Source organism: Rhipicephalus microplus, chromosome 4, assembly GCF_043290135.1.
Source record: "Rhipicephalus microplus isolate Deutch F79 chromosome 4, USDA_Rmic, whole genome shotgun sequence".
Classification (NCBI taxonomy): Eukaryota; Metazoa; Arthropoda; class Arachnida; order Ixodida; family Ixodidae; genus Rhipicephalus; species Rhipicephalus microplus.
In genome coordinates, this window is record NC_134703.1 from 220,123,853 (window position 1) to 220,147,832 (window position 23,980).

Consider the following 23,980-nt stretch of genomic DNA (forward strand, 5'->3'; position numbering starts at 1 on the left):
GAGTAGCCTCTTGGGTCACTGTGATGATGGTGTGGTTCCTGCTAGTGATGTTCACTCTGCAGTTATTCGGCAGTCCTGCATGATGAGGGGCAGAGTGCTTGGGTTATCGTCTCGTAACATGTACAGTAAAACCCCGTTAATCCGGACTTCGCAGGACTGGAGAGAATGTCCAAATCAACCGAGGGTACGAATTATCGCGAGTACGAACAAAAACACTTGAAAAATATCTCGTACACCATCATACTTTTATTTCTTTAAAAAGTCTGTCATCCCGGTTTGCTTCACAGACACAATGTGCGATAAAGTCACAATTCTGCGAAGCACCTGCAGGTGGCTTAGTCTGCGCACACTGTCCGAGGAAAGCATGAATATGTCCTCTAAAAAGGCCAACGCATGCATAGCCTCCGTCATTGTGTGGCATGGACGCTCATCAGCATCACTTACATTCTCCTCAGCCGATTCCTCTTTGCCGTCCGAGACTTCGGCGACGATATCGCTGTCGGTCACTGTGCCGGCCACAGCAACATTGCTGTCAACTGCGAAGTAATCGCCCAGGGGTTAATCAGCTGGCATGATGCTCACATAGCAGCCGTCTTGCTCTTCACCGGTTTCCTCATCGGCCACCAAACCCGTATCAGCAGCGTCATGCACGAAGCTGCTATGCCTAAAGCAGTTTGCGATTACTGCAGGCGGTGTGTTGTTCCACCCGTATGTCAGCATGTGGATTGTGCTTAGCAGGCTTACTTCGTACTGCTTGCCTTACTCCGTGCAAAGCAACATCCGCTCGAGTACCTATCGTCGATAGTGGCTTTTCATGAACTGTATGATTCCCTGGTTCATTGGCTGCTGGGAAGCTCCTGTGTTCGGAGGAACAAATGGCAGTTCAATGTTCTCAAGCCCAGACACCTTCGTGCGCGTTACAGTTGTCTAGCACGAACAACACCTTACGAGCATTGGCCGCAAAGCAGTGGTCGAGCTGACGCAGCCAGGCTTGAAAGAGTTCGGCAGTCATCCAAGCCTTTCTGTTGAGCCAGTAGTCGACAGGAAGCTGCTTAATATTCTTGAAACATCATGTCTTCGCAGCCCTCCGGATCACCAGCAGCGGCAGCCAGCCCCTCTGTGCCGGTCATGTTAGCAGCCAGAATAACCGATGCACACATCCCCCTTAAACGCTATTGTCTTGTCAGGCAGAGCCTTATAGAACAGCGCTGTTTCATCAGTATTGAAAATGTTGCATAGCTCGTACATAGAAACGTGCACGGATAGTCTAGACCACCAGTCCTGCACAACACTTTCGTCAGCCGCACCTCTTTCATTACACACGTTGCAGAACAGCAGCCTATGTCGCTTCTTCAAGCGGTCGAACCAGCCTTCTGACGTATCGAAGGAGTCAATGTTCATGGTCACCGCGAACTTCTCTGCTTTTGCGCAGATAAATCAGCAAACTTCTCAAAAAACTGCGAACAGTAAGACTGCAGATGGAACTGATCACGTACAAATAAATAATTTAAAGCATACTAGAGGCGAGCTATCCAACTCAACCGTCACGCAAAGATGTTCGAGGTGCAAGAAAAAAAGGAAAAGCAAATCCGTGGTTTGCTTGTTGCTGATGACTAGAGGCCGGATTTTTAGGCACTAAAAAAAGTGTTTTAGGTGCCAAAAATAGGCAGGTAAAACACCGTTTTAGGCCCTCAAAACCATAAATAAAGGCACAATAAATTTCAACAAAAATTTAAATATTCCAAAACAACGACGTTCGTGCCTTGTATCTTTGGCAAGAAGAAAAAAAAAATGATATTGTTTACGATAGCAGAAAAATACCAACGACTGAACATAGGCATGCGTTTCCCGCACGATTCGCAGTATGTGGTCTTTCGTTTTATTGTCTAGCATTGTGCGTCTAATGTCCACCATTCAATTAACACTCTCCTGGGTCTCTTTCGTTTCCTTGTGGCTGGAGGGGCAGCGCAAGAGCAAATAACCAGACCACTGATACCCCAGAAGAGAGGGATGCTAGGTGTAATCACGTAGGAGTCATTTCTCCCTTATCAGTGACCACTTCAAAGGGCCCCGCACTATGTTTGGGCATTTCGAGCTCACAAGCGTACTAGTGCACTGGGCACTTCAGATCATTCCTGTTAAGATTTGCAAAATTACATGTCGTGGAAAAACTTGTTTTTGTCCTGGGCGTGCGCTACAATATATAGGGAGTGACGTAAAGCAAGGAATGGTCCTGTTTTTACGTCGCTTTTTTACGTTACATTGGTAGGCTGACGTCGCATACTCTATGCTCTTCATCAGAACTTCGTTAAGTGCTAGCTGTATCTATAAAAACAGACGAAACATAATCCATCTCCTGATTATATCCTGCATTTTAAACGGTACCTCATTAAGAGTATTGCGCATGACATTATTCTACTTGGTGTGTGCAATTTGTGTGTTCTGTTATGTAGCATGAATGAGAGGTACTTTGATTTGGACTGGGACCTCTTCTCGCTCACTTCATACTCAGCTCGGCATGCCCTCCGCACGCGTGTGGCAGCGTAAAACGACTGTAATTTGCACATAATGAATCGTGAAATATTGAAGTTAATGAGGCCATGCAAACTTGCTGGCGCAACAAAACAATTCTTGGACCATGGCCGCCGATGCGCTGAACACTGCCGGGTGCGCCAATCCAGGTGGCTGTGCTCTATGGCGGCTGTGCTTTAACCTCTCTTGCTCGCTGGATTTCGTGCCGACCGGTTGTGCCCCTGCAATCTCCGACGACAGCGCAGCTCTGGCTGATTGGCTCGTCCTACGCCATCTCCTGATGCCGACAAGAGCTCTCGCCGAGTGGTGCCCCATGCTGAGACTCCTGCGACCGTGTTCGTCTGTCCTATAATCTCCTTACTTCTGTATGTGGCTGTCTCTGCTCCTCACTTTCTCCTTCTGCTCTATTTCTATACCTTTTAATCCCATTCTTTGAATCCCTCCTTACTCCTAACCCCTCGTGAGCAACTGTTGAGGTGTCCTCCCTCTGAGAGACAGTTACGGGGCTCACTTTTTTCTTCTTTTCATTTAAGAATCATTCCCCCCCCCCCATCTTAACCTCTGTGCGCGCAGGCACTCTTTCAAGTTTAATACGCGCGAGATGCGCGCAACTTTTAACAAGCTACCCAACCTGCCTCCTTCCCGTGTGTTTTGGTTTTCAAGGTTGTCTTCCCGCCGTATCCTCCCCTCTCTTTACCCTATCGCACCTCCTTGCCCTTCTCTCGCAAATCTACTCTCCTCTCTTGATCACTACCCCTTCGATCACCTCCACTGCTCCGCGACGTCAGCCACGCTGGCTCGAATTCAGAAGTTTCATTTTTCGGCTAGAAACAGGCCCAGAGCTGTTCCACGCATTCTGGCATGTGTGTCGCGTGTGTGCCTCTTGCTTGCTGTGTGTGTGGTCAGGATGGCGGATGAGAGGCCTCGCACGCTTTTTCCTGCCTCTCAACAAAATGTCGAAAATGGGGCCACTTGACTTGGGCGAAATCCTCACGTTAGGTGCCCCGTTCTGGAGCGTTTGCTGTTGACCACCTCGCAGCCAACTTGCCCCTTCGGCGTCCTGGTATTCAGCTGTGGAGATGAATATTTCGTGGGCGGCAGTGACTGCTACATGCACGCGAAACTGTTATCGCGATGCCGACTTGATCGGGCCCAATGTTGAGCGTGAAGCTTCTGAACAGGACCACTGCGGCGGTGATCTGTGGCAGCGCGTTGTTGACTCCGACATGGGAGAGCGGGTGGGACATCTGTTGCGATGGTTTCATTACGGCCGATGATGATTCTGAAACCACGAAACCATGCACGAATTTGGGTATCGTATTACGGTTGAACCTTATAGCGTTTAGAAAAATCAATGTTGCCTTTTTTACATAAATTATGGTTTCACACCATGCTCGAAAATAAAATTTGGGCTTGAATAGCGCTCATAAAGGTGCTCATATGGGAAATAGGCATTTATAGGCACTTATAGACATTTAGGCACGAACACCCAAAGTAAGCATTTATAGGCACTATAAAAACACCATAAAAGTTCTTTCATTACCAGTGTTTTTTTTTCCTCTTTTTGATTTCTTAAATATGTTTCATAAAAGCCTGCAATTTATGTGTGCTAAATTATTTGTATTTTTTTATGTATAACCACCCTGCTAAGATCTGGGAACAGATTGCAGTATCTATAAATAAATTTTTAAGAAGTGTACAAGAGGCACAAACTGGTTCTTCCGTTGTACCGCAAGAGTGGCACTGCACAAACACTGCTTGGGCACAACTGGTTCTAAGCTTTGGGCATTGGTGTTGCAAGATTCAAACGAATTAACCAAGTCAGAGTTGATTTTATTTTCTTTAGGCATTTGCAGAAAGCATTTGTGCGTTCAAGAGATTGTTTGCCGAAATTTGGTGCCTCCAGATGCAGTGCCGAAATTCTGAAAACCACGTCCACTGCCATTTTCATTTGGTGACCTCGTAACGCAGGAGATCCCAAAATTGTAATGTGAGAGTGTTCTTGTTTTCGAGGAGACAGCGAAGTAAGCAGTGCCGATTGTGTCTATTCAGAAAAAAAAAATGTGACAAAATGAATTTGCAGATTTCTAGTGAATAGTCAATGCTGTGTGACTCATAGAAAGCTATCCAGTTCTGTGTGCTGAAGAGCTGTGGGCAGCCATGTCATAAGGTCAAAAGTTTAGAAACTTGATTTTCGAGATGCCTACGAGCAGGTATTTCTGGATGCACAATGCTGTGAATATGTGACCTTCAACACACACATGGGTCTCTTCCAGTGTACACGCTTACGTTTTGGCATTTTATCCCTACTTGCTATCTGTCGGCAAGAGGTGGAAAATATGCGTCGAGCTGTGCGGAAAACGACTGTGTATTTTATGACATTGTTATTGCAGGCATTAACATCAAAAACCGCTTCGTGAATCTGGCAATCTGGCACTTAGTGAGTCTTGCAGAAGCTTCAAGATGTGGGCCCTAGGTTAAGCTGGAGAATCACATTTTTTTTGCTGCCCTGGAGCAAGGAAAAATACCTGGACGACATTATATGCCAGCAAGATCTACGTCCTTAGAATCAAAGTTCATAGCTGCTGCTTAGCGACCCCCCTCTCTCTTCCGCGTCTTTCCATGCTCGTTGAAGATGGGTGGCAAGCTTCCTCTCTGCTTGAGCATTTGACGGCAGCTCTAACAAGCGGTGGGATGCTGTCGCATGCGCTGTATGAGCGGTGCAGATTGGCCGCCACGTTTCATCTCTGCTTGACCAGTGCTCATCATCTTAGCTTGCGCAATTTTACGCACAGGCCTAACGTACAATGCGCGGGGAATGGTACGAACTTATAGTTTACGCGGAATATGGCGGCGACGGTGAAGACCAGTCGAGTGACCATACAATTTTTATTGTAATAAAAAAAAATCTCTCTCTTCATTGCCTCGGAATGCCCTGGCGTGCACATCTAAATTTTCTCGCGGTTTTGATGTCAGCTAGTGTTGGCACTTCTATGACCAGAACATAAGTGAAAAATTGAATTGCTGCACAAACTTGAAGAAAAACAAAAGAGACAGGAAAGAGCGCAGTGCGTACTGCGCTCTTTCCTGTCTCCCTTGTTTTCCTTCAAGTTTGTGCAGCAATTCAATTTTTCAAGTATGAACCAACTAGTCTGCAAAAAAGTATTGCAGAACATAAGTTTTTTACACTTATTTTTATAGAACTTTATTTATTTATTTATTTATTTATTTATTTATTTATTTATTTATTATACCTCAAAAACCCCAGGGAGGGGTGTTACATGAGGGGTGGGCAGTACAGGGTTTCTTCAATGTGTGCTTTGAAAAGAATGGGGCTGGAGTGGCGCACGACGTGGGACGGAAGGTCATTCCAATCCTTCGCTGTCTGAACGAAGAATGACCGAAGGTGAGCAGTTGTACGGGCATGCGCAGGGTAAACTGGGTTGTTGTGGTTAGTGCGGGAAGATATGCGATGCGCGGGCATGATAACAGATGCGTCGGACAGCGAGTGAAAAAATTTATGAAAAAGAGCTAATCTAGCGACTTTGCGTCGCAGTTCAAGGCTGGGAAGATGTGCTTTAATCTTTAAGTTAGTAACGCTTGTGTGGCGCGAGTAATCGGAATATATAAACCTAGATGCTCTATTTTGGACAGATTCTAATGTTTTGGTTTTATTGGTTTAGTACCAATATAAGTTTTATTATATTAGCTCATCTCTAACCGTGACTTGCCGTTCATGTGGGATTCTGTGTTTTAATCACATTTTGAACATTGCAACATTGGAACATTAAATTTTTTTCATTCGTCTGAGGTTTAGTCCATTCGTCCGAGGTTCTTAGTGCCACTTATGTTTTTTTTTTTTTTTCGAGTTCCTGTGCTTTCACTTCTCATGTTATAAGGTTTACTATATATCAGTTTGGGTAAGCCTTGTCACTTTATTAGCATTGCATGCTTATAAAAAACCAGTGAAATTTTGGTGCTTACCACAAAGCAAAAATTTTGAATAACAGTGATGTGTGACACAAAAAATCTGTTCCAAAACTAAGTTTTGATGCTTTGAAACATCTCTTGGTGCTCCAGAGCTGCTTCAAAACTCCCTTTTTTTACTGCTCCAAAACCGCAATATTGCTGCTCCTAAAGATGCTCCGAAAAACTAAAGCCCGCTTCTAGTTCCTCGAGTTGTACAGTGGGTTTTGTTTAGCTTGATGAAAAAAGTCGCTTTTTCTTGTTTTCGAGCTTTTTAAAAAAATTTCTGAACCACGGTTTGTGATGGTTAGCATTGATTGATAATGTTGGAATGTGTTTATCGGTCAGATATTGCCACAAGTTCGTGAATGAACCAAGTGAGCAGACTCAATGTTCAGATTTAAGATGTTTATTTGGCTGAACTTGTGGCTGCAAACGGAAAGTCAGGTTACAGCAACATACTGGCACTGATAGCGGCGAACAGAGCATCGGCCGTGGATGAACTGACAAGTGGTGAAGTGCGTCGGCATTTAGCTAATATTGCTATCTAATATTTTAGCATTAACGCTAGTAGCCACGTAGGTTCCAGAATAGTCTGTAATGTTCACGATGTGTGCATAATCTTGATGAAATGATCTGCTACAGTTCCGAAGCTTCTCTAACACTGCAGACGCGGTTTGCATTGAGAATTTCGTACAGTGTAACGGAGCAATAACAAAACTTGATGAAGTAACGTGGCGTTGCCCCATCTAAAAAAGGCACCGTCTCGATGCTTTAACAGAACATGAAATTACAATAGTAATGCAAGAAACTACAAGCAATAAATTATGATACAGCAATAACAACAATTTACATTCAGTGTGTTAACATGCATGAAATGCCTTAAGGTGTGCAACATAAACAACTTCAGGTCATAACCAGCGCCTTTCAGAGTTCGTGACATCGTCGGGGACAACAATAGAGTGAGCCGAGACGTCGAACTACTCTGTATGGTCTGAAGTACCGTCGCAGAAGTTTTTCACTGAGTCCACGTCAACGTATCAGCATCCATACCCAAACATGTTCACCTGGCTGGTATTTCACGAAGTGTCGTCGAAGATTGTTATGGCGGCTGTCGGTTGTCTGTTGGTTCTTGATTCGAAGGCGAACAAGTTGTCGGGTTTTTTTGGCGGGCTGAAGGTACGCACTCACATTGAGGTTTTTTTGCCGGTTTCGATGGGTAACATGACGTCGAGCATCGTTGCTGGGATCCTTCCATAGACCAACTTGAACAGAGATGTCTGCGTCGTCTCCTCCATCGTCGTGTTGTATGCGAAGCTCGCATACGGAAATTTAGCATCTCATGTCTTGTGTTTGACGTTGATGTACATGACCAGCATGTCAGCCATGTTTAGCCTTTACTAAGGCCAGGCCGTTGATCCGGGGGTGGTACGCTGTCGTCTGGCAGTGGCTTGTCTGGCTGAGGACAAGATCGCCTGAGTTAGATCTGCAGTAAATGCCGTACTTGAGTGACGAGAATAGACTTCCAGGCCGCCTTGACGTAGGACGACGTTTTCGACGAAAAGTTTAGCACCCTTTATGCAATGCCTTTGGGCAGGGCTTCTGTCTCGGCATAGCGGGTAAGGTAGATTGTAGCGATGACAATTCACTTTTCTAACAGCCGTCATCAAGAACGGCTCTAATAAGTCCATGCCAATCTGCTGGATTGGTTGGCAAGGTGGTTCAATGAATTGGAGAAGTTCCGCGAGTCTTGAGAACAGTGGTGTTCTTGCCCTCAAGGTATTCTATCAGGCTTCTAAGCTCTGGGTTCGCTCGCTGTCCTTCAGTGAAGTTGTTGGCAGTTGCCACTCTCAAGAAGTAGTCAACATCCAGGTCGTTGAGCGGCGGTGGGTCAACAGGGGCGCAAGAGAGGCAGTCGGCGTCGGAGTGTTTGCTGCCGGACTTGTAAAAAACCGCATTGTCATATTCTTGATGTCTCCGGCTCCATCGTGTGAGGCAACCTGTACAGTCCTTTAGGTAGCTAGCCAACACGAAGAGTGGTGGCCGCTCACAACATTGAAGGGCCTGCTTAAAATGTAGGGGCAAAACTTCGATGTAGCCTAGATGATGGCAAGGCACTCTTTTTCTGTTCGGGAATAATTGGCTTCAGTCTTCGATAGCGACCGACTAGCGTAACTAATAACCCTTTCCAGTCCATCAGTCCTCTGCACAAGGACAGCGCCGAGTCCTACGCTGCTAGCATCGGTGTGTATTTCTGTCGCGGTGAATTCGTCAAAATGTGCAAGTAACGGAGGCATCTACAGGTGCTGTTTTATGTCCTGAAATGCTTCCTCTTGCGGCGTTTCCTTCTTAAACTTCATGCTGGTTCTAGTAAAGTTAGTGGCTGGATCGTCAATGCGGGTCAAGTTTTTGACGAACCGCAAGTAATAAGTGCACATGCCAATAAATCGGCGTACTACCTTTTTGACAGTGGGCGGCAGGAATTCGGTGATAGTGGCTGGTTTGCGTGGGTCGGAATGGACTCTATAGACTTCGTAATCACATTCCCCAGGAACAAGAGCTCGTCATATGTGAATCTGCACTTTTCTGGCTCCAGAGTTTATCTGGAGGTATTAATAGGCTGAAGTACAGCTTCAAGGCGCCTGAGATGCTTGTCCGACCTCGAGGAAAGCACGACGAGGTTGTCCAAGTACACCAGGCAAGTTTGCCACTTCAATCCTGGAAGCACTGTATCCATAATGCGTCGAAAAGTCACAGGTGTCGAGCAAAGACCAAAGGGCATGACCTTCAACTCGTAGAGGGCGTCTGGTGTGATAAAGGCAGTCTCCTCTCGATCTTTCTCATCGACCTCGATTTGCCGATAGTCAGTCCTGAGGTCCATCGACGAAAAGTATTTCACATTGTGTTACTGATCCAACGCGTCATCTACATGTTGGAGAGGACACATCCTTCTTCTGAATTTTGTTCAGGCAGCGATAATCGACGCAGAAATATAGGGTTCCATCGTTCTTCTTCACTAGCACCATGGAAGACGTTCATGCATTTTTGGATGACTAGATGATCTCATCATGTAGCATTTCATTGATTTGTCTCCTTACGGCCTTACGTTGTCGCACCAGAACTCTGTATGGACTCTGACAAAGTGGTCTGGCATTTTCCTCAGCTATGATGCGATATTTTGCAATTGGGGTCGGCCAAGTTTTTAATGACGAAAATCCATCTTTGTATTGCAGGAGCAGGGTCTTGAGCTCTGTTCTTGCTTATGGTCCGGAAGGCTCGGATGGACATCGAAAGCTGAGAGAGTGGCTTGATTAGATAAAGCAGGTTTCACCGAATCGGTGAAGGCAAAAGCACTGGTGACTTCCACAATTTCCCCCATGTATGCAACCACTTTTGTTCACGTGTTTGTACTCGTTGCTGAAATTTTTTAGCATAACTGTTACTTTGCCTCCCCGCGTTTCCGCAATTCCTCTTGCGACGCAAATATCATGGCTGACCTACTGATGCTGACTGCCTTGAACAACGCCTTTCAGGTCTGTTGGTTTCGGGGTGCCAATTTAAATAATGACGCTGGAGCGAGGCAGATTAGAGACTTATAGCACATTCAAGGCATGGTTCCCTGACGGGGTGCATGGCGGTAGTGATTCTTTTGTGGATAATGTTATTGACTATGTTCTGAAGTCGATGGCTGCACCATAAACCATACCAAGGATGGTATCTCTCGAGCAATCTTGTAGGACTATGAAGCTTGCGGGATAAATACAGCTGTTAATGATGTCTCTGGCTGTGCAGATTCCTGTCAGTGTTACTGGTGACCAAGCTGTGCGGCTTTTGGGAATTTTCTTAGCAGTCATATCTTCCTTTAACTTAGCAGCGAACGACCCACTGATGACGGAATAGTTGGCTCCAGTATCGACGAGAGCGGTCACATTGTGGCAGTCGATGAGAACATCGAGGTCGCTAGTTTGTCGCCTTGCATAACAGTTAGGTCGCGGTGTTAGATGATGGTTACGTTGGTTTTCTGTGCTGTTTCTTGTGACGTCGTCTAGTCTTTTGGCCACGAAGCTTTGGCTTCAGGTCTTCGTCCTTCTTGCAGCGTGTTCTTATTTCTTTGTGGCACCTGCTGTGGCGGAAGATCTTCGTTGATTCGTTGTACAGCAACTGCACCTCCATTGGTTGCTGCCCTTGATTTTCCTGGTAAGGGCTCAAAGATTGACCTTGGAACAGGGCCGGTGTACTGTCTGCAGTGTGGCGACATGTAGCGGCCAGGTGGGGAACGAGACAATGTTCGAGGGGACCACTGCACTTCGGCGAGATAGTCTGCGATTTCGTGTGGTTTTTTACCTCGCGGTGGAGTCAGCGTGTCAATAGCGGAACCATGCAGTCCCATCGGGCAGGACTGGCAGCGGCGGTAGGTGTGGCCAGCTTCTCCGCAGTGTAGCACAGTGGGTGGTAGTCAAGCGCGTGCCGAACATCGATTTTTCTCGGGGCATAGCACTGGCTAGTGGGTGGATGGTAAGGTGTCAGTGGTACAGTCGAATTCAGCTATAATGAACACCGCTTCAACGAAATTTGTGCTTTTGCGAAGTATTTCTTAATCACCGTAAGCTTGCTGTAGAATTCATTGCATCAGAGTTTTTGCCAGAACAAACCATTTTTTGAACTTGTGTTTGCTTGAATGAAACTCGCTCAGCAGCGCTTGGCTTAAAAATTTGTTCGATGATTAAGTTAGCGCGTCGCCAGCTGTGCCACGTTTTGTACGTTGAAGACTCTTTGTTTCACCAAGGGCAGTCCTAGCCTTATCGTGATACAAAAGTATCGCAATAATATTTCAGAGATACTTTTGAGTATCTGTATTGCTGTATTGAGATGCTTTAAAAAATGCATTTGTATCTGAGTAGCAAAATACTTCTACGATGTATGGTCCATATCGCGATACTATCCAGGACACTGGTATCTCGTTACTTTTTTCTTTCGAAAATGAGTTGAGACATGTTTACATTGTGAAATAAACATTTTTCTGCTGTGACCTTGGCAATCTGTGGCAATATATGCACCCACCATTTCAACATTTCTGCTGAAGGGGAAACTGACTCTTACGTTCTTGAAAGCGAGCTAGCCGCTCTGCTACCCGCATCCCAATGTGCATCTTGAGGCAGAACTGGAATGTGTTTGAATGATCGCCTGCTTGAGCTTGCCGAAAATGTTATACTGCCATTTTGAATTCCAGCAGTGACATTTTTATTGTGAGGGGCACTGCATACTGCACAATTGGCGCCATCCAACAAAATCGTTTTTAAAATGTCTTCCCTCATGCCACTTGAACTAACAGTGCTTTTTTTTTCTCTCTTTTTTTATGGGGTGGGTGAACCCATTAGAAAAGCCGTATCTTATCGCGAAAGCCACAAACCACCCAAAGAATTTGGTGTGTTGGTGCCGTGTGCCATCAACGATACTTCTCCAAAACATTTCTGAAAGATGCCAGCATGGCCACACGGGGATTAAAAAGAAGCCTCCTTCTGCTTCAATCTTCCTTCTGCTTTTTCCACGTTTCTAGGGAACACTAAACCTTCAACTGGAAGTAAGCACTCGTCTGCAGTGTTTATGTGTTCCCATCCTGCATTGTGCTAGGCCTTGAGCAAAACAGGAAACCAACTAGCCTGAATCACTAGTCTACTAAGTAGAAGGTCGTTGAAGTAAGCCCCGTCATTACAGCGGCAGCAAGGAATTCAGAAGCCTTATATTCTTTTTTTTAGTCAGAGACACATGCTGACCGCTGTGAATAATAGCATACGTCTTCTCAGTTCAATTGTTTATGGTTCCAGCGCTTTGCTTAAACTATGCTACTTCTAGCATAGCTAATACTGTTGCCGCCAAGTATGCCCATTTTGGTGTACAATGCGTATGACTCTTGCTCTCATACAGCATAGTTTTTTATTGTAACTGATATTTGTAAATATGCCGTTATCAACAATTATGTGAAGTGTAAGCCTCCTTTCATATTCATTACTTTATCACCCTACTCCGGGTGCCTTAATGGCTCTCAGAGTAGGGTGATAAAATAATGAATAAATTTAACTGCAAGTTTCAATGCACTGTGCTTTTTAAGGGGAGATACTACTCGAAAAACGATTTTCTTTAATAAGAGTCTGAATTTAACACAAATTGGCATGCTAATAGAGTTTTTTCTACTCTTTTCAAATATGTCATTTATTTTCATGTAGATTGCTTGGTTTTCTTTCTGCAGGTCAGATACTGCAAAATTATGGCCATTGTTATGCAACAATTCTGACCTATAAAAATTTGAGATAAAGCATGCAGATATAGCTGACTATAATCCTTTGGAACTGTAGAGTGCAAAAAACTATATAAATTTTGTGTGTAAAAAGGTGAAATACAATAATAAAATAGAAAAATTTACTATGGCTCTAGTTGCCAAGGGCTTTCAATGTTATGTAATTTTTGAAAAACATAATGAAGCAGCACTGACAATCTGAATAGATACTTGCACTCTATGGGCCTTCATCATGCTATGTGCAAAATTTCATAGAGGTATGACAATTCTAAGTATACGAACTAGCGTGTATAAGAAGCACAGATCACACAAAACTGCAAAAGGAGAAAAACGCATTTGAAAGTTTGAAACCTTTTTTTTATCACAGAGTTGTTAGAAATGCATAATCTTTGGCCATAATGTTCAACAGAACTTTGAAAAGCACTGCAAGTTACTAGAACTGTCCTGCAGCATAGATTGTGCCCTCACGATCCTTGCGAGCACTCTCTTCTAGCCGTGCCCTTTTCACTCCACGACGACGGTGGGCCCTTGCTTCTGCTGTCCCTGTCAGACGCTCGGACATTCTCTTGATGCGCCTCGCATCGCGGGAATCACTGAAAGTATGTTGAGCTCTTCCAGGGTGTGCTCGAAAGTAGCATGACCCTTGTTAAACCACAGGATTGCCATAGCTGCGGCAGTCTCGACAACCGTTCGGGAGACAAACTTAGTCTTGGGGCAAAGTAGCCAAATTTTGCTGTTCAGGGATTCTGATGCATTCTGGGTTTTCCCTTTCATGCATTGAGCAAGGAGCTTCTCATCCGTTAGCCGCTTATAAATGGGCAAAACAGCCAATCCCTGTGCTTTTGTCAGGAGAGGTGTGTGGCGTGGTGCAGGTTCACCAAGTGCTTCAGCGCGTTGATGTTTGCACCACGACTCTGTTCCTGCAGAGCAAAACTTGTGGCTGCCAGCATTGTCAGTAGAGCATGAGTGGAAGTACGAAGCCTATACTGCAGTGTACATATCACGTACACTCCCCCTGTTGCTTGTTATGGCAATCTGATAGTATGTTTGGAGCTTCTGAATGGCTGGCTCTTTCATTTTCAGCCCTCGTGGTAATGGCACATGCAGCTTCCGTAGCGCGGTGCCAAGTCTCTTGGCCACATGATTAGTGCAGTCTTCTTTTTCTATATTGACAGCACCATAGACTTTTGACTCTGCAACTGCACTATATGCTTTGCTGTCACCGTCACTCAAGAATGTCATGAAATGCAGTGGGGTGTCATAAGTCAATGTTCTCTGCCAAATGCGCATTGCAGCCTCCGTTTCCATGGCATGGGAGGAACAGTCTGCATTTTTTTCACAGACTGGGCCATGGAATGCTTGCCACACTTCCTGTCTGGGCCCATATCTTTGTGCCTACTGCATGTCAGGCAGTAATTTGATATGACCTCGAAGTCTAAGCAGAGGCCAGTATCTAAGGAGATAACTGCGCCAATCCCGTTGTGGCTTTTGTGGCCCCTCTTCTGCCAAGTGCCGTCGAACATAACAGCCACATCAGTTTCGCCTGCTACTTCTTTCGTCAACTCTCTGGATCGGCGCAAGTTTTCACTCACAGCTGCCATGGCAGCGGTGTGCACCTTCTTTGCTATCGAAAAAAATCCTCGGTAGTGCATTGGCTTTGGGAGTCCAATAATGGGGCAAAATCTCGACAATTGCTCTCATGCCCAATGCCGACAGCGCGTGCAGCCACCACCGCCTTCACATTTACAGCGAAACTATCTCGGGAGCTCCCACTGTCGTACCGTTGGCTCACTCGGCTGCTGCCGACCGCCGTAACACGCAGTGACGTATAGGAGCACGAAAGAACAGTCGCTGAGCATTCGCTGTTTTCGAAATGAAGTTCGAGGAGCGACGAAAGTCCCTTGCGCTTTTCTGCCGGCTCCCGAACGGCAAGTTTTTGAATACCGCACGCAGGGCATGCCGCACCTGCCACAAGTGCCGTCAGCAAGAGGGTGTCGCACAAAACTGTCGTTGCACAAACCTCATCACGCTGTCTTTCGTCTTTTTCGAAGAAGCCGAGCTTCTTTTCCGAAGCACTGACGAAAGAAAGCGCAGCGTCAATCCCTTCATCGCAGCCACTGTCGCTCGCGCACTCGTCGATGCCGCCGTCAGGCCTAGCACACGTAGGCGCATTCTCGTTCGTCGCCGTCGTTCGGGGCGCTTTACGCCGCCTCCCCTTGAACTTGTGCTTCGTTCGAAACTTCTGCGGTCTAACGCTGCACTTTTTCGGGCTTGTCATCGCGGAAATATGCGTAGACGCGCAGAAAAGCAGACGGACCAAATGCCGATGGCCGCCACCAACCCAGCTGACAATGACTCGGTAGCCAATGGCGATGCGGTTCAGGGTGCTGCGCGTTTCAAACCGCTCAAACCACGTGATAAAAAGGCCTCGTTTTTTATTTTTATTTTTTGCCCACCTACGAAACTGGCGGTCGTCGGAGCTGTAAGAAAAAGGCCGGGCGCAACTTTCCCAACCGATCGCGATGGCGGGCGGCACTGCTAAAGTACAGTGTACTAGAATAGAGGCAGGGTGCTCACTGCCCTATCCTTGCGCCGCTCCGCCGTAGCGCACTCTGTGTCGACTTCCACGATGCCCACCAGGGGCGCTGACGCTTGACGCACCTGAATTTTTTCCCACTGCAATTTTTTGTGTCAGAAAGGTATGGTTAAAAAGACTGTAAAGTGTTCAGGATGTGGAGTGGGTTTGAAAGTGGACCCAAGCGTAGAAGCGGATGGAGAAGAGGCTGACGCGAAGTGTAGGCAATGTGAGGTCGAGGAAAAAATGGAGAAAATGATGGTTGCCCAGAGTGAACTGCTGAGGAGAATCGCCGAGCTCGAGACTGCGGTGGCGACAGAGCAAGAGAAAACGAGGGCAATGGGAGAAAGACTGAAGTCCGCCGAGGAAGCGCTAGCGAAGCTGAACAAAGAAGCGACCTACCGAGAGAACAGTAGGGAACCGGCAACCAGAACGGTGGAGAAGGAAAAGCAAGCAAGTTTAGAAAAAACAGGTTTAGCCGGTTCAACTGTCGCAAGGCCCAGCTTCAGCGAGGTAGTGGTGGGGCAGGGAGGGAACAAAGCAGCCGGCGTCACAGGCGCAAGTAGCCCCCTGGTGCAGAACGCTCCAGCTGAAAAGTCACAGCATGTGATAATAGCCGGGGACTCGAATTTAAATCGATGCACAGAAGCCATCAAAGAGAGGGTAAGAGGTGACAAGAGGGTTGCGGTAGGGGCGTTCCCAGGACGCAAGCTGGAAGCAGTCATGAGGCAAGCGAGCGCAAAGCTCAAAACGACGGCTGATAGACGAAACCTCGTGATAATTTCAGGCGGTTTAAACGATGTCCTCAATGAAGATGCAGAAGGACTAGCAGACACACTGGCGAAAGGCGTCGATGACATGCGCGCCACTTCTCCTAAGGTACAGGTAGTTATATGCACGATACCGGAGGTACCGGTGCGTGATAGCAACCTGCAAAGAGCGGTGGTCAACGCAAACCGAGAGATATGGCGGATGAGTCGAGAGAAAGGCTTTGAGGTGGTGGAAATAAACAGAGAGGTGCATAGGTGGGGGGGTTTTCAACGAGACAGAATTCACTTCGATGGGCGGCTAGGTCATGAGGTGGGTTCGCGACTTGCAGGACGCGCAGTAGCTTTTTTGGGGGGCAAGCGAGCCCTTCGGGGTGCAGGATAGCTAGTAACGAGAAAAACAACCAGGGAGACTTTTCGACAGGTGGTATGGACAGATACGATTCTAAAGTGGCACCGATATCTAAGATAGGTAGAGTCCGGGGCATAAATAGACGTAGCCACGAGCACCGAGCCAATTCAGACATAGGGTATATTAACATGCAGGGTGGTAGGAACAGGCTGAAGTGGGAAGAGATAGAAGAACAGCTAAGTGAAGAGAGGCCGATGGTATACGGTTTTGTAGAAACACATCTCAGGGACATGGAACAACCTCCGAACAATCCGGACTACCCGTGGGAATATTGTAATAGAACAGAAGGCAGCAGAAAGGGGGGTGGTATTGGGGCATTCATTCATAAAAGTACAGACTGGCAAAGGGTCAAGCAGGAGTGCAAGGAACATTTATGGCTAAAAGGGAAAGTGGCAGGTCAAATGACGCTCCTTGGTTTCGTGTACTTGTGGACGGGAGCAAAGGCCAGAGAGGAAAACCAGGCAATGGTAGAGTGTATATCAAAGGACATTCAGGAGTTAGGAAGAGAGTGCGAGATAATTATACTAGGAGACATGAATGCGCACATAGAAGATATAGATGGGTATACCGACCCTACAGGCAAAATGATCATGGATATGTGTGAAAGGCTTGATTTGATCATTTGCAACAGTACCGAGAAGTGTGAAGGGCAAATAACATGGGAGGTAGGAAGGCTTCAGTCGACGATAGATTATGCACTGATGTCACATAGGATGTATGATAAGCTCAGGGGAATGCACATAGATGAAGGTGGCTCCAAAAGTCTGGGTAGCGATCACAAACGTATCAAGCTAAGTTTTGGAAGAGCAGTGAAAGTGGGAAGGAGACAAGATGAGCAACTACAGGAAAATTTTTATCCAGAAAGGCAAATTGAAATAGCCACTAAACAAATTGAGAAAGTAATCACGGAGGATAATAAGAAAGTGTGGACAAACACGAATCTAATTAGACTCTTTGAGCTAGAGCTTGCTAAGACGCGTGACAAATCACCCCGGAAAAGAAGACACAAACCCAAAAGTTGGTGGGATGAGCAAGTTAAGAGAGCCATAGCAAAACGTCAGGAAGCCTCTAGGGAACACACATGCTAAGCAGCGGGGTGAACCGACAGATGTTGTTGAAAGAAAATGGGCAACCTTTCTAAGCTGTAGAAGGGATGCATCCCTTCTGATCAATGAAAAGATTAGAAGGAAGGGAGCTCAGTGGCTGGCAGAAGTACATAAAAAAGATAGAAAGGCAGCTGCGAAATTTTGGAACCATCTAAACTCCCTAAGAAATGAGACGAGCCTAGAGCAGAGTTTTATAACTACAGCCCAAGGTGCTAGGCTAGAAGGGGACGAAGCTATTGAATATATAAGAACAAGGGTGACAGAAAAATTTCAACAAAGAAGTACTTTATGCACCACAATAGACAAGGACGAATCAAGTGGTGCAATGGCTCCATTTTCACAACAAAAGTGGGAAAGGGCTGAGAAAAGGGTTCCTGGTAGTACATCAACAGGCCCAGATGGCATTCCAATTAGGCTGATAAAGACATTAGGTCCGAAGTCTAAGCAGGCTTTGAGAGAGGCAGTGAGCAAAATAATAATCGATGGTGAAGTTCCCAATGGATGGAAACTTAGCAGGATGAGCATGATCTATAAAGGAAAGGGGGACAAAGCTGACATAAACAACTACCGTCCTATAACAGTGACATCAGTGGTCTACAGGCTGGCGATGCAAATTATAAAGGAAAGATTGCAGGCGTGGATAGAGGATGAGGGGGTGCTGGGGGAACTGCAGAATGGGTTTCGGAAACACAGGAGGTTGGAAGACAATCTGTTCTCACTGACGCAGTGCATCGAAATAGCAGAAAAGGAACACAGGCCCCGGTGGCTAGCATTTTTGGATATCAAGGGAGCGTACGATAGCGTGGTTCAAGAGGAATTGTGGGGAATACTGGACACACTAGGCGTGGAACATGTAGTCACTATAAAGGGTATCTATAAAGGTAACAAGGTAGTTATAAAGTGGGAAAAACAGGTATCCAAGCCTGCAGAGGTAAAACGGGGGCTTAGGCAGGGGTGCCCCCTGTCACCCTTATTATTCATGATGTACCTACAAGGATTAGAGGCAAAATTAGAGGGAAGTGGACTGGGCTTCAACCTCTCTTTAGTGAAACAAGGAAAACTTATTGATCAGGCACTACCAGCATTAATGTACGCAGATGATATAGTGCTAATGGCCAACAACAAGGAAGATTTGCAGAGATTGATGGACATCTGCGGTAATGAGGGAGATAGGTTAGATTTTAGATTCAGTAAGGAAAAATCAGCAGTCATGATTTTCAATGACAACGAAGGTAGTGAGCTTAGAATACAGGAGGTCACGCTAGAGATAACAGATAAATACAAATATTTGGGCGTATGGATAAGCAATGGGACCGAGTATCTGAGGGAACACGAAATATACGTGACGACTAAAGGTAACAGGAATGCAGCAGTCATGAAAAATAGGGCACTGTGGAATTACAATAGGTATGATGTTGTGAGAGGAATATGGAAAGGGGTCATGGTTCCTGGGCTGACGTTCGGCAATGCGGTCTTGTGCATGAGATCAGAAGTTCAAGCAAGATTAGAAATTAAGCAACGTGGAATAGGTAGGCTTGCTTTAGGAGCTCACGGGAATACACCAAATCAGGGAGTACAAGGTGATATGAGATGGACATCATTTGAGGGCAGGGAAGCTAGCAGCAAGATAAGGTTTGAGAAACGATTGAGAGAAATGGGGGAAGAGCGTTGGGCTAGGAAGGTTTTCAGCTACTTGTACATGAAGAATGTCGATACCAAATGGAGGAAGCGAACCAGGAAGTTGACTGGTAAATACTTAGAAAACAGCAGGTGGCCAAACCAAAAAGAACTATCGGTTAAGAAGAAAGTGAAAGAAACGGAGACTGGCATGTGGAGAATGGGCATGATTAAGAAGTCCGCACTAGAGATCTATCGAACTTTTAAGCAGGAAATTGCCAAGGAAAGGATCTATGATAATACTCGGGGTAGTTCTCTACTGTTTGAGGCCAGGACGGGAGTACTGCGAACCAAGACATATCGAGCCAAATACGAAGGGGTAGACACAGTATGCAGTGCGTGTGGAGAGGAAGAAGAAACTGCCGAACACTTGATAATGTTCTATAAAGGGCTTCACCCTATAGTTCAGGATGATGGCGCAGAGTTTTTCAAAGCACTGGGGTTTAGGGACCGGGAGGGCAAAATAAACTTTAAGCGGGTAGACTTAACTAGAAGGAGGTTATCTGATTGGTGGCTAAAGTCAAAGCACGAGTGAAAATTAAACTCTTCACTGCAAAGTACGAATCCTCAAACTCACTTTTTAAAGAAAAAAAAATATAGTTTTTGGTTCATTAGGTATTACGGCTTGGTGGCGCAAGCCACCGCCCGATCTAAAGGGTACAGCCATATCCATCCATCCATCCAACCCTCCTGAAAAACTTCTCTTGGTTCGTGTTGGCCGTGTTGGCGGACGGGGCTGGTTCGCTCAGTTCAGTTCGATCGGTTCGATTGGATCAACGTGGGTACTCCGTGTGCGTGTTCTGTGCTTTATGCTTGGATCATTGTGTAGTATGTGTTCGTGAAGATGCCTAACCGCTGTCGAAATTACTGTTTTGCGCCCGGTTGTCGAACCGGGTACAGTCGTGTGCAGGATGCACCACAGGCGTCTTTGTTCAGCGTCCCGCGTGATGAAGAACGGCGGAAGGAGTGGGGAAGAAATCTCCACCGTGCAGATGAGAAACTGGATGAGTTTTCTGCGGTCTGCGAACTGCATTTCTAACCGAGGTTCGTTATCAAGGAGTTCGTGCACCATATAGATGGCAAAGAGGTACGCATTCCTCGTGATAAACCGATGCTGTCGGAAAACTCCGTCCCCACGATTCTTCCAAATTTGCCGCAGTATCTCACGAAGAAGATGCCAAAACCGAGAGCTAAAAGGAAGATGTGCGAAAATCACCATGCAGCCGCAAAGAAAAAGAGCCGAAGTGCTCTCGAGACTGACTGTACTGAATTTCCACGGGCTGCTATTGGTGATTCAGGGGAGGACTGCGACTTCCCACAGGATGACGTTCCAGCGGAGCCCGAGCATTGCTTGTCGTTTTGTTATTGTTTAAAGACTCCTTCCAAGTAATGGTGCATATCAATGTGTAAATGTCTTGATTTGCCATTATTCAGCCTTTTTTTACCCTAATATTTCTTGTGCAAATTCTTTCATCACTTATTTGTAAATAAACATTATTTCATCAATTTACATGGATTTTTATCATTTCTTTTTAATTTGCTACGTCATTAACTTGATGGATACACGAAATATGAAAATTCAGAGGCAATGAATGGAATGAACTCTGGCAGTGAAGGACAGGAGCGGGTGTAAATCAATGAAAGAGGTCTCCGTCCTGCAGGACCTGACAGGCTGTTGATAATAATGATGCTACGTCTTGTTTACAGCAAGAATCACGCCACACACCAATCATCACTTAAAGTCTCGAAGCAGCGATGCTAGAATGTTAAACGTCGTGCGTGGTTGTCATGGTGGTTAAAGTTTGGGTTTAGGGCGCGCATTACTGCAGCAGGCACGTAATCAAGAAAAACCCGGCGTGGAGGCTGTCTAAGGCGTTGTACTGTTGAACCCAAGGACGTGTGTTCGATCTTAGCCGCGGTGGCTGTTCTCCTGACGGAGGAGAAAAACGAAACAAGCCGTGTGTCGGCATTTCGGCTGACGTTAAAAATTCTAAAGGGATCTAAATTAACCTGCAGCCCTCCGCTATGGCGCACCTCATAGCGAAAGTGTGGCTTTGGCCCGTTAAACTCCAAAATTTTAATTCTGACATTGCGAAAAAAAAAGTGCGTAGTGTTTTTCGCACCTCGGAACCGCAGTCGACATGACCGCTGCATTAGCGAAACCACTTTGAACATTTAAACGGCCGGAAAATAATACGATGTCAGTTGCTTCACGCCCTGCACACTGATAAGATGCCCCAAAAGAAGTGTCGTGCATTGCATGTCGCGAACGTTGCATAATTTCTGGCATTTCAACAATTGCGCTGGGGCTCTCTACTTCGGCGCGCAAAGGAGTTTCAGGTGACGCTGCGAGCCGCACCGCCTCTCGGCGTCGACACGAAGTGGGTCACCCACCGCCGCCTGTGAGCATACTGCCTCTATTCTAGTACACTGTAGCTAAAGTGAGCTAGCACTGCGACGGGGAGCAGCGCGCAGTTAAAGATGGCCAATATCGGCGCAAATTCACGAAATTTTGAGCCACCGCGATGCCTTCAGGTTTCCAACTCATGTATTTTGATATCTTTATTCATAAATACTTTTCTGGGTATCTCTGCCCAGCCCTGGTTTCGCCGTTAATGTGCGACCACTGCACCGCCTGTAAACAAAGTTATTGAGAGTTTCCTTCCTCCGTGGAGAGCACCAATGATTAGTGGGAATGACGATGTGGCTGGCTGCCTTGCAACGCGGCGCTGTACCGCTTTGCCCACTCGTATCCATACCAGATCATGTGATTGTCTGTGACCGAAGCTGCCGAGTAGACCAATGCGCTTTATTTTTGCTTGTGTGCTCACGTGCGGAGGACTCGGCTCCATGATGACAGCAAAGCACAAGTTTCTTACTTTTGAGGTAAAGACACGAATCATCAGCAAAGCTTCAACCGGGGGTAAAGGGGAGACATTGCTGTGGAATTTGGCATCTCCAAGAGCATGCTGTCCACAATTTTGGTGGCGAAAGAGGCGATCATCTGTGCTACTTCTTCAGGGATGTAGCGCAAGTTGATGCCATCAGCACACAAGGATCTTGAAAAGGCACACTTGGTGCCTTGAAATGCATGCTAAGAAGATGCTTATCCGCGGAAGTGCACTGCAGCAAAAATCACTGCACTATGCTTGCATTCTAGGCCTTGGGGACTTTGTTGCTAGCACAGGACGGCTGACACATTTCAAGGCCCTGCATGTTATCATGGCAAAAGGGTTGTGCGGCTAGTCTGCGGCTTCAGACGCCAATGGTGCAGTGACTTGGATATCATCTGCTGTGCAGGACATACTGAAAGACTATGCTTCGTCTGACATTTAAAATGTGGATGAGACGGGGCTTTTTTATGAACTGCTTCCGGAACAGACTTAGCACATGAAAGGCCAAGAATGCAATGCAGGAGAGCACAGCAACAAACGCGTGACTCTGCTTCTCTCTTCAACATGGATGGTTCAGAGAAACGCTGCCCGCTTTTCATCGGCAACAGCTTGATGCCTCGGTGCTTCAAAGGCAGCAAAATCTTGCCAGTAAAGTTCGCAGCAAACGAAAAATCGCGGATGACATGAGCCATCTTCTGTAATTGGATAAAGACGTTTGACCGCGACATGAAGACCCAAATCCGCAAGGTGTGCTTGCTAATTGATAACTGTTCAGCTCATAATGTTGACGACATTCACTTGGGCAATGTGTACGTGCGCTTTTTCGCACCCAACTGCACGACCTTTATTGAGCCATTACATCAATGTATAATTCACAGTGTTAAAAACACTTATCCGCAGCGGATCATTGAGCTACTATTGCTGAATATTGACAGAGGGCGCCTGACAAAAGTGGATTTATTCATGGCCCTACAAATGGTTGCTGCAGCGTGAGGGCGACCCAGTGAAGCATCATAGAAAACTATTTCACTCACGCTGACTCTAAGCCTGACGCTTAAGTGATCAACTCATCAATCCAACTCGACAAAGACAGCGATCATGGCAAAGTGGAGCCGCTTTCCAGATAAGCAACTGCAGCCTAGGCAGTGACACCGGAAATATACCTGAGGATGTGAGCACTGTTTGTGTGGACGTTATTGCTCATGAGGCCATTAATGATGAAGTTCTTCATGACGACGCATCGTCAGACAATGAGTGTGACGCCCAAAATGCTTTGGCGCCGCCTTCTAAGTTCACTGTAATGAACGCATTTGATGCAATTCGTGATTAATTTGGCATCCACAATGACGACATTGCAATGCAGCAGATCAACCACTTTGAACATCGCGCCACAGGGCTGATGTTGAAATGAAGGCGGCAAATGAAGCTGACAAAGTTCTTTTGCAAATAAAATATGTTCGTGACGTTTCTAGTCAATTGTGACAGAATGCTGGGGTAGATTTCGCCACAACAAAATTTCCACTTGAATGAAATTTTTCTTGGGCAGCTGCAGCATAGCTGATAGCCGGCGGCTACAGCTGTGCAGGCTGAGAAACATTCAGTGACTGCTGGATCTCTTCACGTACTACTTCAGCAAGCGTTGTCATTCCTTGCTGTGGAAAAACAGCTTTTGGAGGTCCTCTCGCACAATGGCTCAGGTGGTTTCGCGCAGCTCTTCCCAGCCAAGGGCCTGAACAGCTGTGCAATCTGGAGTCAG

The 23,980-nt window shown here is 46.2% G+C and overlaps 1 protein-coding gene across 4 annotated transcripts in view; it reads left to right on the forward strand.

Moving 5' to 3' along the window:
* rhea (Talin_middle and talin-RS domain-containing protein rhea) overlaps window positions 1–23,980 on the forward strand; it is a 908,869-nt gene that overhangs the window by 671,879 nt on the left and 213,010 nt on the right. The gene's annotated exons all lie outside the window — the stretch shown is intronic.